This window comes from Heliangelus exortis, chromosome 13, assembly GCF_036169615.1.
Source record: "Heliangelus exortis chromosome 13, bHelExo1.hap1, whole genome shotgun sequence".
Taxonomy (NCBI): Eukaryota; Metazoa; Chordata; class Aves; order Apodiformes; family Trochilidae; genus Heliangelus; species Heliangelus exortis.
In genome coordinates this window covers 4,285,150-4,300,130 of record NC_092434.1, presented here as the reverse complement: position 1 = coordinate 4,300,130, position 14,981 = coordinate 4,285,150, and the positions used below count along the sequence as shown (strand labels likewise).

Genomic DNA, 14,981 nt, shown 5'->3' with positions numbered 1-14,981 from the left:
GCCCTCAGTCCACTGAATGAGGCATTTTGAAGCATTTTCTGTAATGTGTTCCCTTCTCTGAGTAAAGTGTGCTGAAAGGCAGCTGGGAGGTTTCGTGTTCCAGCAGCTGAAGGGAAAGAGATCCTGACACCAGCTCTATGAAATCTTTTCAGTACTGATGAGTCCTTCTCTTTTGGACAGGTAAACAGCTCTTTGCCAGAGTAAAAGCAATTTGGACTGAGTTGTCTCATCACTGCAATAGCCCCTTGCTGAAATTTTAAACCAACTAGAAGATCCAAACAAGAATTGTGTGCCATTGCCTTTACCTGTTAGCAGCAAGGAGTCCATTGCTCGAGATACCCAATCATCTTTCATTTTGAGCTTTTTTTTTTTCTTTTTCTTTTCTTTTTTTTTTTTTTTTTTTTTTAACTCAGCCTTCATAGGCTTCAAAGTCTAATCACTCTGGGATCATTTGTAATGAAATCAGCTTGTGAAAGTCTGGTCTAAGGAGAAAGTTCTCACACACCTTACTAGTGGAAGTACCCTGAATGCTGGTGAGGACCACAAAGAGCTATTCCTGTGGGCCAGGGGGCTTTCACCTCTGAGGGCCAAGCAAATTCAACTAATACCTTTGAACTCCAGTTTCTAGAAAACTCTAGGCTGGAAGGAACCTTTGGAGAAATACTATCTCACTGCAGCATCTCAAAAGCTTAGCCTGTATTGTCTCCTCACAAGCCACCTACATCCTGCTAGAAAAGAGCAGGTCCTTGCTATACAAACCCTTTTACAACTGTACATTCATCAAACATTCATCTTCAGTGAAGAACAGAACCTATTCTAACCTGTTTCTGCTCTGGAAATGCATTTCTGGTTCTCCAGACCACCCTCATATTGCCCACTGAAACAAAGTCACCAAACCAGAGGACAAATTATATGTAAATACATTTGATTCCATTCACAATAAAGCAGACAGCTACAAAGAGAAGCTTCTAATGTCCTGCTGTCCAAAAGCTGCTGTGAATGAGAAGTACATTTCAAGATTACACACACACTGAAAACTCTGAAAAACCTGCAAATACTACAGCTGATGTAGATGGCTCTTGTTGGTCGATAACACCACGAGAGAAAAGGTTGAGTGAAAAGGATCCCCAGTTCTGGCAGCCAAAGAAATACCCTAAGTCAGACAAGATCCAAGGCAGCTCAGGAGCCAGGCAGGTCAGTCTCAAGCCCAGAGGAGCATAGGTTAAAAAGATCCAACAAGAGCACGGAGACATGGCTCCACTGAGCAAACAGGAGGAGGTCATGTAGCTCCCAGCATTCCTGCAGCTCCCAGGAAAGCTGTCTCAGTGCCCTCGACTGGCAAGGAAAACATTGAAGCCCTGTAGAAAAGATTATTGCCTGGTGGTATTCTCCAAAGTATCTCCAAAATGTTCTCTTATCCTGATAAACTGAGGAGAAAATTAGATCTTTTGCCTACAAAGATGAAAGAGGAGCACTGACAATACAATGTGTTGACTCCCAAATAATAGGACTTTGAGCTCATTTTCCACCTCCTTAATATTTTCTGCATTGTGTGGGTAGCAGTCAAGGGCCATTTGTTTCTAAGGTCATTGTATCAAGGAGATGAGACTTAAACACTTCTGGATCAACTATTATTTTTATCTGTTGGGGTTTTTCCCAAGAACATATGACCTACAAAAATGTCTTTCTAGGAGCTGGTGAGATGCACACAGACTGATCATAATGCTGTCTTAAGAGCTTGTGGTCTAACCACGGGGAGCATTGGTTCAGTCCTGATTACCTTTTATCTTCCAAAGGTTAATACACTTCATTCCACTTTGCTCATTATGTTGTGGACCTCTCAAAGGGAAGTCTAAAACAAAAGTCCTTTGTGATTCTTGCTCCTAGAATGTAATATTCTGTGGTCAGATCTCAGCATCATTATTCACGGGGAAGAAATGAAGATTTATCCTCAGAAAACAGATATCAGAAAAAAAAAAAAAAAAACTACAAGAGAATTCTCAGCATCCAAAGACATGCCATTTTGTAGTTGATATAAAAAAATACCTGAGCCTCCATACAACAGTTCAGACACTTTTAAAAGAGTTTCTCTATTCGCTGCAGAACCCTGTGATGACACACTCCCTATTCTCTCTTTCCTTGGCTCCCTCAGGTTTGCATTTCAGTGATGCACTTTGGGATCCTCAAGATAAAAGACAAACCTGAAATGTTAAAGCAGTTTCATAGTCTTTATGTAATATGTTTTTGCCATTAAAGTACAGGAATTATAAGAGAAGTTTGCAGCCTAACACATAAGAAAACAATTATTTAGATAAAGGAGATCTGCACAGCTTATTTATTTCTTGTTCTTCAACCTATTACATGACATCATTTTAACATAAAAGTACTTTGTAATTCTGATGCCTTTACTGATAGTTCTTTGTTGTATGCCACTGGATCCTCCTTATCTGAGGCCAGAGATCTTTTTAGAGATTTTGTACTCATACCTTAATGAAATCCCACAAAAAGTCTTTCAACCTTTCCAACCTCTTGCTTGGCTTTGGTGCGCTCAGGACAGCGTATTCTGTAGTTTCCACATTTTAAGCTTTAATCTTTGCCTAGAGGGCAGCAAAACAGCATCTCCTGGGGCCTCCAATACCTAAATTTCCTTTCTTTATTCACTGAAGGACCACGGCCTCTTCTGCAGAGAATTTCTAATGCTGGAAGGTATGGCCAAAACGTAACCAATCTTGGTTGGGGTGGCTTGGCAGAGGCAGAGCGTGGTTAGCCCTGTCTGTCTCCCCACTGACCTAACAAACCAAGCTGGGACCTGCCAGGAAAGAGCTCCCAGTAGCCATCCCAAAGAGTTTTGTCAAACCTGCTGCCAGAGACCCACCAGCTATGAGGTAGTGTCTCTGACTGCTGGGCTGGAGATTGCAGGACTAACTCAATTATTTAATGACGGGAGAGACATTACTGCTGAGACTAGAACTTGCAGCTCTAGTTTCTGGGCTTAAATGGGGACTGTGAAGAAATGCTGGAAGCAAGACAAGAGCACGACTGTTCAGTTGCAAAACTTCAACGTCTGTAAGATTTTCTCCCAGTGAGGTAGGCAGCAGGGATGCTGCTTCATGGATCAAAAGTCACCTGGCTAGTGGAACAAGATCCCAGACAGGCAAGTGGACTGGGTGCTGTTTTCTTTTTCAACTCCCCCCCAAAATACATGAATTCAATCTCAAACAAGCCCCAGAAATATCTCAAGATCTCTCAAAGCTCTGAGGAAAAACACATGTCCAGTGGGACTTATCCCTCTGTTGCCCATCAAAGTATCTGAATTCTGCAGGAAAATGCTCTTGAAGAAGAAGTGGAATATTTCCTAGATTAGAGCAGATAACACTGAAAATGTTGGAGTCCATTGGAACAGGAATGCCCCCAGAAAAAACATCTGAAACGACTGAGCACCAGGGCTAATAAATCTGGCTTATCATGGCTTTGTGTGTCTTGACTGGCTCCTCTGATGCTTCCTGAGGGCTCAGACTGTACTTCCATCCAGCAGGGAAGATGTGACTGGGGCTCCTCTTTACAAACTCGTAGAGCCACATTTTCCTGGTGGCATCCCCTTTTTTTTGCCTTCTTTTAAAATTCACTGAAAGGATTAAAAGTTAGCCAAGGGAGACAAAGATGGACAGAAACAGGATATGTTAGTAGTCTTTACCCTCTAAAAAATTGTGCCAGAAAAGAAGGAAAGTACAATTGAAGTTAGCTATTTGGAGATACGAGACCACTTTCTCTCTAGCACTGCCTCTACCCTGTTTCTTGTGTATGGGTCTGATTATAATGGGATACAAAGCATTTTAGTTTTTTGGGTTTTGGTTCTTTTTTGGATGCTTGAACCCCCTCAAAAAACTCAGCTGTCAGAGACCAAAATTTGAAGTTTGAAATTTGCTTGAACCAGTTTGAGTTCTCTGCTTACACCAGTGCTCAAAATCCATGGCAAATCCATCCTCATACCCACTCTTTACAGGTTGCTCTGAGTAACAAACACAACATTCCCTTTCATCTCTGGGAAAAATGGAGAAGCAAAGCAAGATGGCTTGCAAAAAGTATTTTATATGCAAGACAGATTAGAACATTAGTGGTGTAATAAAGTAAATAAGATGGCAATTGACCTGAGACATGTGGGGTTTACCCCTATTTTTTGTTTATAGTTGAAGGTCGTATGCTATACAAACCTCTATTGATCAGAGCCCTCTTTGTTTAAACAGAACCTACTGTATTTATTTGTGCTGTTCCTCTAAAGTCAAACAAAAGGGGACAGTTTTAAGTAAATCTCTGCATGACACTGCTGCCATGTGGTTCATTCACTCAGTATACAGATGTTTTCAATCTGTACAGTTTGTCTTTCATATCCATATGAGATGAAGCAGGCTTGATTTAAGCTGGGAAGGATGCCAAAGAGAGAAGATACATAATTAACCCTTAATAAACGACTTATGAAGCATCCCTGGCTTATTCATTAAAAGGACTCCATGAAGGATTCCCATAACACCTTATGAGTGGTAAGAACCCTTTACTTGCCCATAATATTACACGACAGGTATTTATAGGGAAAACAAAATGTTTGGTGTGAGAGATCCTCCCCTTTCATTCTCTTGCAGGCTAATATACAGGCTAAAAATAAGCATCTACCCAAACTCAGCATGCAGATAACAAACATTGTCAAGAATTAGAAGGACAGAATTAATTCGGGTGCTGCACTGCGACTGCTGCTCTGTGAAATTAGGGCCCTGTGTCCTGGGCATCACATAAGTTTTTACAGAATTGGTTCTTTATCACTTTAGTACATATAAGTTAATACATCCTATAGGCATTCACATAATACACACTACATATAGGAGACAACAAGATGGTGTCTGTGGAACTGAGACAGGCAGATTGAAATTTTTCCCAAGATCATGTGTAGTGGATATAGCAGAGCCAGGAACCTAAACAAGCTGCCCCAAAATGCAGCCTAAGGAGCTATCTCACACCCTCCTATATCGTTTCTGCACTGTCTTCCTCCATGTCCCTTTCTACCAGCAAGCTGTTACAGCTCTTGACAAACATTAGATATATGCTATGCACATCACTGGGCTCATACTGGATACAGGAATGTTAGAAGCAGCTACTGGTTTGGAAGCAACTGGGGAGAAAGAAAGAGGACACAGCTTTTCTTCAGATATTTTACAGGGCTTTACATGCTGAGTCTACTGTATTATTCAGAGAACAATCTGTTGAATCACTAGAAAGAAGAAACTGCTGATCTAATGCAACTAATAGCCAATTTCATTCAATCACTTTCTTCCTTTATTAAAACACACAAAACACAATAGTGAGTTTAAACCCACTGTGCCTATGGTAACATCTTTTGATTTTAGCAGGGAGCAGTGTGGCTTGGCAAATAAAAAATATAAATCAGAGTTGACTTGGGTTTTTTCCTTCTACTCCAGCTCAGTTAGAAGGCAAAAATTCACCACAGAGTTTCAAAAATTCAGAATTGAAGACCACTGCTCAGAAAGAGTGGGCTGAAAAGACTGCTCCCTGCTATAAAGCCTACAGATTTTATAGCCCATCCTAGGCAGTTAGCAGGAGAAAAAGCCTACGAAAAGTTGGAATATATTCTGCCCCAATTCAGGTTGTGTTTGAAGAAGAGGCTATACATAGTCACATGTATGTTCAATTATTCATTTTCCAGGAGGTGTCTGAGTCAGGGAGAGCAGGCTCAGCACATACCATATAAATACTTCTGCTCCTTATTCTCAAGATCTGCACTACAGGTCAAGCAAGCTCCACTCACTCACGGGACATTAAGTCCCTGGATCTTGAACTGGAGCTGACTGCCTCACCCAAGCTGTTGGGCTAAACAAGCATCTCCCCAGCCTGGATGCTAAAGAAGCAGTCAGCAGGTCAGGCTTCTCTGAACCCTGCTGCCAAGAGAGCTCCTCTCAGGACAGCTTTTGCACAGCCCAAACCCTCCCCAGGCACTGTGCAAGCAAGGATCACTTGAAAGCCTTTTTATTTTTTTTTTTTTCCCTCCAACTCCTTCCCTACCATAAGAATGGAACTCTCCCAGTGCTAATCCCAGTGCTGGAGACACAGCCCTGTTTGGGGCACTCATTGCAGCTGACCCAGCCTAGCACCAGCCAGGGCTGGTACTCTGGGTCCAGCCTACTTTAGTCCCCTGAGGTGAGCTCCATCAGGGGACAAGGAGGGGGAATTGGGGTGCCCTGGATTGGGAAAGCACTTTCTCTGCTGCCACTGGACTGGTGAAACACCCTGGATTCACTGCAGGTGCTGAATTTGCAGCTGGGCAGGAGCCTGGACCTGCTGCAAAGCTACAAACCAAGAGATCAAGAGGTTCACAAGACAGCGGTGGATAAGAATTGGAAATATCCTAAAGTAAAGGTGGATGGTTGGAAACAGGTTTCCAAGGAAGGGCTCTGACCATTTGGGCTGTGATATAAAACAGGACACCCACCCTGCTATGGTCTTAGAAGCCTTGAACTCTGCTCCATGCCTTGGAGGAACAGCTTGGGGTGTCCGTGCCAGGGACTGATCAACATCTGCACACGAAGTGCTGTCCGTGTGAAAATGTCCAAGCAGGGGGTGTCACAGAGGAAGTTAAGAGGAATATAGTGATTTTCTCCAATTCCTAAACCAAGTCAAGAGCAAAACCAGCCCAGAGCCCAATTCCACCAAGTCCCATTCTTATTCACCCAGCTCTGCACTCTACAGCCATATGGAGCAGATCCTTTTGGAGATATAAACTCCCCTTAAAAAAAACACTAAGAAAAGCAGACTGGTTTTATCCGTGGTACTTTAACAGAAAGCTTCTTCAGTGGGACTATTTAAAGTCAATTACTCACTTAAATATGGGGCAAGAATGGAGGACTTCTTAGGGGGAGAGAGGGAGCCACAGTTACTGGCCCTTTCTTAGGTCTTAAACCAAAGCAGAGAGAAGAGTCAAACTTGGGACAATCCTGGGTAAACCACAAAAGATGGCAGCACTTCTCATCGTCCTGAAACAACAACATTTTTCCAAGTTTTTTCAATCAAAAATGCTAGCGAGGCCACCCTGGAATTTGCTACCATTTTTCCTTACCCAAAGCTATTTTTCAACACAAGTATTGAGTTTACATATTAATACACCACTAAAAACAGGATGAAGAGATTGGAATGTTGGAGTTACTGATTTGTTTGGGATTTTCTAAGAAAAAATAAAATAATTCTGTTCCACCAGATTTTTTTTTCCTTTCTTTTCCTTTTTCTCATTAAGTGACTGTTTCAAATTAATAGAAAGAGGATGCAGCATTTCTTGGGTTTTATTTTATGGGTTTTCCCAGCATATGGAATCTCTTTAAACATGAGAAGCTGTGGGTAATATGTTATTATATGCATATTTTGAGTTAACCATTCTTTACATCTTTCTTAAAAGAAAAGATTTACCATGTTTATATCTGAGAAATATGTTTATTTGGAAGATTTACTCAAACTCTTCTTATTTCCTTTACGGGGCTGTCAACTGGAAAACTATACTAGTATTTTTTATAAGGAAAATTAGGGTGGAGCAGAAAGCAATCATTGCTTGTTGCTTTTCTTGATTGTGGAAGCCTTCCACAAATCAGACTTGACAGGTTCAAAACGTTATTTTCTGAGATTTGTTCCTTTGCCAATAAGATCATTTTTAGGGTGGTGACAGAAATCCTGACCTGCAATGCCCATCAGCTCATTGGCACCTCTGAGAGAGCAGAGGAACCCACATTTCCAGAAGTGGCTACTAAACTGAAATACAGACATTTGGGGAGGAGGTGAAGGGGGACAGTAAGAAGAGGAAGATTTCTAAACCCCCAGCGGGCAGAAGGGGATGGCCATGGAAAGCTCCAGGTCTCCCAGGAGCTGCTGAGCACTGCTGGAGAGCAAGAGTCATGGGTGAGCTAAAAAAAAAAAAAAATGAAAGCAGCCCCACTCAGCAGCCACAGTAGGAAAATATGAAAAAAACGTGTATGTGAACCTGTTCACCTCTGCTTAAAACAGATGTCATAACAGGAGGTATTACTGGGCTGCTGAGCATTAACAAATGTTTCTGAAAGCTTCCTTAGTGATATTTTGCCTATGTACATTGCCAGCCATAGGTGGTACCCATAAACCTGTGGAGACATCCACTGAATCCAGCCCCTCAGCTGATACCAGGCCCTGCTGAAATCTAAGCAGAATTTAGTTTTCTTCTTCCCCATTAACCTAAAGTACTACGATAAAAAATGAATTATTTCCCAAAATGTATTCCTCTAAATACAGCTGGAAAAATTACATTCAACTAACAGACACCACAGAGAAAACTATTTTTATGTAAGACTTGCCTGCTGTAAAGAAAATTTCTTTTTTGGCTCAGGAAAGACATTTTAATTACATGGGAAAAATTATATGAAGTTGCTACTAAGTGATAACTGAGGAAAGGTTTTCGGATTTCAATTTGTGTGACTTTGGAATTTTGTCTGTGTACGTGTTCAAGGTTTCTGTGTGTCAGAACTGGCAACTCATTCTGAATATAACATTTATCTCCTCTCTCTGATGTAATTCAGCCTTGATCACAAATTTCACAGGAAGGTGACACCCAGTTAACAAGGAAGGCTATGATAGGGATCACAGGGATCCCAACAGGCTGCCCCATCCCAAACTGCCCGACCCTTGAGGCAAAGTCAGGATGCAATTCTGAATTATTGTGGAAAACAGCAATCATGTTTCCCAGGTAAAGAAATGAACCACAGAATGACCACAGCCTAGAGATAAGGGAAAAAAATAAAAGGGGGGGGAAATTATATGAGTACCAGGGTCAATGCAGGGTGGATGGACCATGAAAGCTGATTTCTATATGGGGTGACAGAAAAAGGTGGAGCTTGCAGCAGGCAGGGCTCTAAATTCATCCACTCCTGACCATCCAGCTGGCCTGTGGGAGCTGTGTGACAAGATAGGTGACTCCAAGTTAAACCTGAACTTGCTTCACCAGACTTTGTTCTGGACCACTGGTCTAAGCAATAAATGCAACGGGTCTAACCAGCAGCCTTGGAGTTACCTCCATGTCACAGTGCCACCCACAACACCCCTTTACAGATGTCCTCAGTAGCTTCATGGGTGAGCTTCCACATTTTGCTCTTTCAAAGGCAAAGTGAGCTCAGCAGTGGAGCAGGAGGCATCATCAAATCCAACTGCACCACCAAGCTAGGACAGTACAGATGGTACCATCCTGTTTGACATGCCTGGTTTGGCCACACAGGGAAGGAGAAGAGGAGAGCCAGGCAGGCCACACTTTCTCCTGAGCAGGCTGTGCAAGGAAGCAAAAAGCACTGTGGCAGGGACAGACTGACCCGAGCAGAGGGGGTTAGACTGGCCAGATCACTGTGAATCAAGAGCCTGTAGGAAGATCATAGACTACAGTTTCCTTTTGTGCCTCATTTTGTATCTGCTCGAAAAGCCTTTGCTGCTCAACAGTTTGTACATCCATTTATTTCTTTTATCCTGCAGCTGTCAAACCACATTGATTTTCAGTCATTTTAACCTGGGCAGGATCAGCAAACCTACTCCCTCAGGTGAAAAGCCAGGACTGCAAGGAAACAACTCGAGTTGCTTGAATTATCCAATTCTTCTAAGACACGAAGAATTTGTTTGCTTTGCTTATGAGAGCAGAGGGAGGGATGGCACAGAAGGCTAAATCCTCACCATCCCCCTGGTAGGTACTTCACACTTTGCTATTGATGCAGGCAGAAATGTTTCCAGGGCTTGTGATGCAGTTGGCAGTGTCTTTTCATGAAAAGGACCTCTCCAGAGCAAGCTCATGTCTGAATTACATCTCAGCCCTGGGGAAGATGGTTTCTTCAGTTCCCCTTCAAGGTCAGTTGTGGGGTAACATATGTTATTCGTCTCTCAGTCTTGCTAACAGACAATCTGACTGAGCGACATGTGGAAACTGGGAAATGAAAATAAACAAAATGAATAAACACATCGAAAGGGCTTGGGGGGGAGACAGAATCCCGGCCTGCACGTAACATCCTTACCAAGGGGACAATGCTAAACGAAATTTAGAATTTGCATCTTGATGGGTACAGTAAATTTGAACTCTGCGTGACTCCAGCGCGCCTGCAAAGCAAATAGAGCTGCTCCTACTACAGATGTACAGCACAAGGGCTGGGTAAGATCTGGAAACCAGCAAGCTCATTGCAGTTGTGAATGAATTTTCCTGCTCTTTTGCTCAGACATTTCTTTTAAAATTAGATTGGAGCGAGGCCTTGAAGAAATTAGTAAGTGTTAATGAAGCTTCAGCCCTTCTTCAACGTGCAGAGCACACTTGTAAAGCCTCAGTGTTCCCAGCTCTGCCCCTCCTCACTTTCCACCTTTCCACCTGCCCAAAGCTGTCACAAAGCCCACCCTGAGCCCCCCAGGAGAGGAGATGCAGCCCTGACAGCCCAATGGGAGCCCTCCTGCCTCTTTGATGATTCCTCTCCAGGACAGCGTGGGCACAAGTTTCAGTGCAGTCTCAGTTATTCCTACCAGGGATCTGCACTGAGTCAGCACAGCCTGGGGACACGTCAGCAAAGCCCAGACATTTGTCTCAGGGATCCAACACCTTAAAAGATGTTGTTGATGTTATCTGTGTTGTGTGCTAATATCAAGGTGGCAAAACAGTGGTATGTTCTAGGTCTGCTTTATCCTACAGGTAGCAGCTGAAATCAGGCCCCATGGTTGTCCTGTAGTCCTGCTCCAGCGGCTCTCATTTGTAAAGCCATGTTTGCCATTCCACCCATGGTAAAGAGTTCCCTCACTGGCTCACCAATGCTTTAGCACATCCACTTCTTTCCTAATATTTGGCTAAAGATCAGAGCAGCCTGGTTATAATAGCATTTGGCAGCACAAGTCTACCAAGCAACCTGGCCTGAAGAACTGAAAGGGGAGCAGTGAAGCAAAGTATGAGAGATGATTAAAAGAGACTTGAGACTCCAGAAGGAAATTTCTGGGCATCCCTTACAACCACCATATCCTTAGATTTCTATTTTTGCCTTATTCCTCTGAGTAACAGTTTTGTTTTCACTCTCCCCTTTTTTTCCTGACAGTTAGCAAGGGAGAGGGGTGAATCGTGCAGTCAGGTTATGAGCATCTGCCTGAGCCTGTGTGTGTGTGCACAGGCACATGGGCATGGGAGACAACCAGCAGCATTGCCAAGGAGAAGAACTGGAGCCAGGTTAGTGAAGAGGTAAATCTGAGGATAGTGAGTTACAAGGGAGTGGGTGAGAAAAGTAGAAAAATTGTCACAACAGTTTCTCTTAAGCCAGCTGGCATAGCTGCTCTGCTAGTGAAAACCTAGAGGCTTTCTGTATAGGGGATTTTGTAAGCAAGGTATTACAACTTAATGCAATTAGAAAACACTACACAAAAAAAGGCATTTTAGCATTTTGTATGGGAGTACTGATGCTGGAAACAAAACCTAAAGACTTTGCTTTGCTTACTCATGTAGCAGCATGAGACAGACTTGAGATTCCCAGGAGGCAGAGGACACAAGCATCAAGGAACTCCTCTTCAGGAACTTCCATGGATCAATCACTGATACAGGCTTCCTAATGGACAAGATTTCATGCACAAAAATCCCATGGTTACTGATGTGCTCCCTGAAAAGCAGGTTTTGCAGTGCATCTTGCATCATAGAAACAAGGTCCTGGACATACATCAAAGCCTTCACCTTATGAGTTGCAGTAGACATCAAGATGTGCTGCCTGCTCTGATCTGCACAGCTCCAGATCTGCCTTCACAGGGCAGGGTACCACACCTCACACCACCCAGTGATGTTAGCAGCAGCACCACAGAGAATAGCCCTTGCTCTGAGTAACAGCCTGCACAGTGATCCATCTAAGCTGGAAAGCAAAAATGAGGCAGGTTTTCTACCAAATTATTTCTGTTCTTTGTAGGACTGGTCTGCTGCAGCATATTCACATGGAATTCATTAGCACATCCCCTCTGCTAAGCCTCACTGGGTTTAACACAATAGTATACATTGATTTTTCCTGGCCTCTAGGACAGCTGTGTCAAGACCCAAGCATGTGCTTTGGGACAGGCTGAACCCAGGAGCTTGGCCCATGAGAGTTTACAGAAATCAGGGCTCTGAAGGTTCACTTGGAGGTTCAGGTGGAGTGAATTTACATTATGATTCAAAAGAAAAATTCTGCCTCGAGACCCTCCACCCTTGCCACTTCTTACTTTAAATACCAGAATCCACCACTCTTATCCCAAGGAAACTGACAAACACATCTAATGGTGTCACCCAAACCACGAAGCAACAGAAATCAGGCTCCAAAGCTGAAGACAGCCTCTCACATGTGGGCACCAAAAAAATGTTGTTAAAGTTCTCTGAACAGGGCACCCATTCCAGAACCCCACAAACCCTCAGGAACCATGAGGTGGCTCAGTGAGCTTGCTGCTGACAGACTCAGCAGCTGAAGGAGAAAAAGATTCTCCTCCTTCTGCCAGCTGTGAAACTGAGCCCCATCCAAGCAGCCTTGGCTCCAAGGCAGGCACCTAATGATTCCCAGGCTTACTTGAACATCTTTATCCCTCTAAATACCATACTATTTGGGATAGATTCAGTGGCTTTTCTGGACTACCACCACGAATAAACACAAGACACTCCCTGAAGATAAAGGTGGGGGCCATCTGCTGTACACTCAGAGGAGTCCAAACCATCAGAGCAATCACAAACATGTGAACATCACTTCTTTAAAATGCTGGCACTGCAGCCCCAGTCACGTGGCTCAACCACACCAGCTCTGCCAAAACACTCCATGATATCATGTCAGGAGCCACCCCGTGTGCATCTGTCCTCACCCTGCCTCAGCAGCCCTGCTCAAACCCCCACTGCCATGGAGAGCCATGTGGTGGCAAGAGGGGACAGAGCTGGGTGAGGCAGGGCTGGCTGCAGAGGGAGGATATGTGAGAGGGAAAGAGATGGCAATCAAAGCTGGTAGAGGTTTAGGGAAGAGAAGAAAGGATGTGAGCAATAGGAAGCAGACTTACCTCACCTCTCAGAGCTTGATCAGACTTGCAGTGAGAGCAATGCAATTTATTTCTCCATCTCTTTAGATGTTCAGGATCCAGTTGCATCCAACAGTGACTGACAGCCAAGAGTGGATGTAAAACTGTGGATGTGCAGGTGTGGGGACGTGCAGCTCCTGTGCTTTCTGGAAAACAAGGTTAATATTAATATTAATATTACAATGGAGAACCTCAGCTGTACCCCAGTGACTCCCATGAGCTGGGAATTTCATTCTGTACTTGGAGATAAATTGCTAAGCCCAGGGGCCCAATTAATGCCAGGTGCTGTCATTGACAACTGTGTTGAATTTGTCCACTTTCTATTGTCTATATTATATCATTTCTTATCTGAAACGTTGGTTTGGTCTTGACATTTTCACTAGAGCTTATTTTGTAATTAATCATTTATGTAATAAGTTACACTTCCCAATTTGCTAATCATCCCTATTGGGCTCTCATTTTTAGTGAATATACTCATTACTTAGAATGACCAGTTGTGTAATGTCAGGTAGAATTCTTTGCCATACCTGTATTATGGCACAGTTGGAGTAAGATAACTTTTACGTCACATTAAGGCACAGGTTCTGGTTTTGCTCCATAATTATATTTTCAAATTCAGGTTCTGGGTGTCTTAATTCTGCACATATGCATAAAATAAAAATTAATTCACCAAAAGTTTTATCTACTTTTCTGCCACTTTCAGGAAAGACAGGGCATTTAGAGGAAAGATTTCTAAGGATAATATTTTAAAATTTCCATGGATTTCAGCATCTCTTCAAATAACAGATGATTATTGTTATTACAACTATTGTGAGGTTTTGGTAATCTCATAATATCCATGTCAAGTTATTTCTCCTTGCCAGAATTTGCATTTTCAATCTGAGCTGAAAGTCATTAAATTAATAAACAGGCATTCAGCCTGCTAGATCCTGGTGCCTCTCCCCCTTGCAGCCCAGCTTGGCACTCTCTGTGTGTCCTGGTAGATAATCCAGGTTTTAAAAGCAGACTCCCTCTTTATCATTACGTGACGCTGGCCTGCAAAGTTCAAGGTAAGGCCATTGTGTCTTGAGTCTATTTTTATTGTACAAAACACTGGATGGAACTTAATTATTTTTTCCATCTGCCAACCATTTTGACTAATTGAACCCTTTGGAGCCAGGAGTCAAGGTTTCCCAATGTAAACCAGACCCTGGAAGTCAGCATTAGCAGAAATGTTGAAAAATCATGAAGGAATTTCTGGTTCTGAGGTTTGGTTCTGTTTTCCAGAGTCTGACCAGGATTCAAAGAAACTCAAACCCTCTCCTACATATACATTTTTTTGGGTTCCTTTAGTGTCTCACATTTTCCAGACACTAAAACTTCCCATCACCAAAAAAGAAAAAAAAAATAATTAAAATTGAAGGATACAACTTAAAGCCACAGAAGTATGGAAATTCCCAGCAAAGGCTCAGACTTCCATTATTTTGGCAAAAGCAGAGCATGCTTGGGCAGCATTAAAAATTAAGCATAACTTAATACTAGAGGTTTTCCTGATAAGTGCTCTGTACTGAAGATCAGATTGTTGACAATTCTGCAGTCCATTTTAGTGTTATTTGCACCAGGATTTTTTTTCCCTCAAGTGCTGTGGCAAATAAATTCCATTGCATGTTTATTTTTTTGATGACCCATAAATAAGTTTCCAACTGCAACAATAGTCCCTCCCTGATTTTAGTTCACAATGTGAAAATCTTGGGATTAGTGACTCCACTCTAGCAGTGGGAGATCACTAAGGACTGAAAGGTAAGAGGTTTCCAGCAGTGGCTTGGATTACATCTCTCACAGGATCAGAGAACCACACTTCAGATTCTCCTGCTTGGCAGTGAAGCCTAAATGGGTGGCTTGTGCCTCTTAGT

General features: G+C 42.8%; 1 long non-coding RNA gene across 1 annotated transcript in view; it reads right to left on the bottom strand.

Annotated features, from left to right (window-relative positions):
- Nucleotides 1–14,981, bottom strand: part of LOC139801964 (uncharacterized) — a 193,557-nt gene that overhangs the window by 34,264 nt on the left and 144,312 nt on the right. The window contains exons 5-6 of the long non-coding RNA XR_011728431.1: nt 13,072–13,235; nt 11,514–11,621 (exon numbers count right to left, since the gene is read on the bottom strand). This is a non-coding gene — a long non-coding RNA (uncharacterized lncRNA). The remainder of the gene's footprint in view (nt 1–11,513; nt 11,622–13,071; nt 13,236–14,981) is intronic.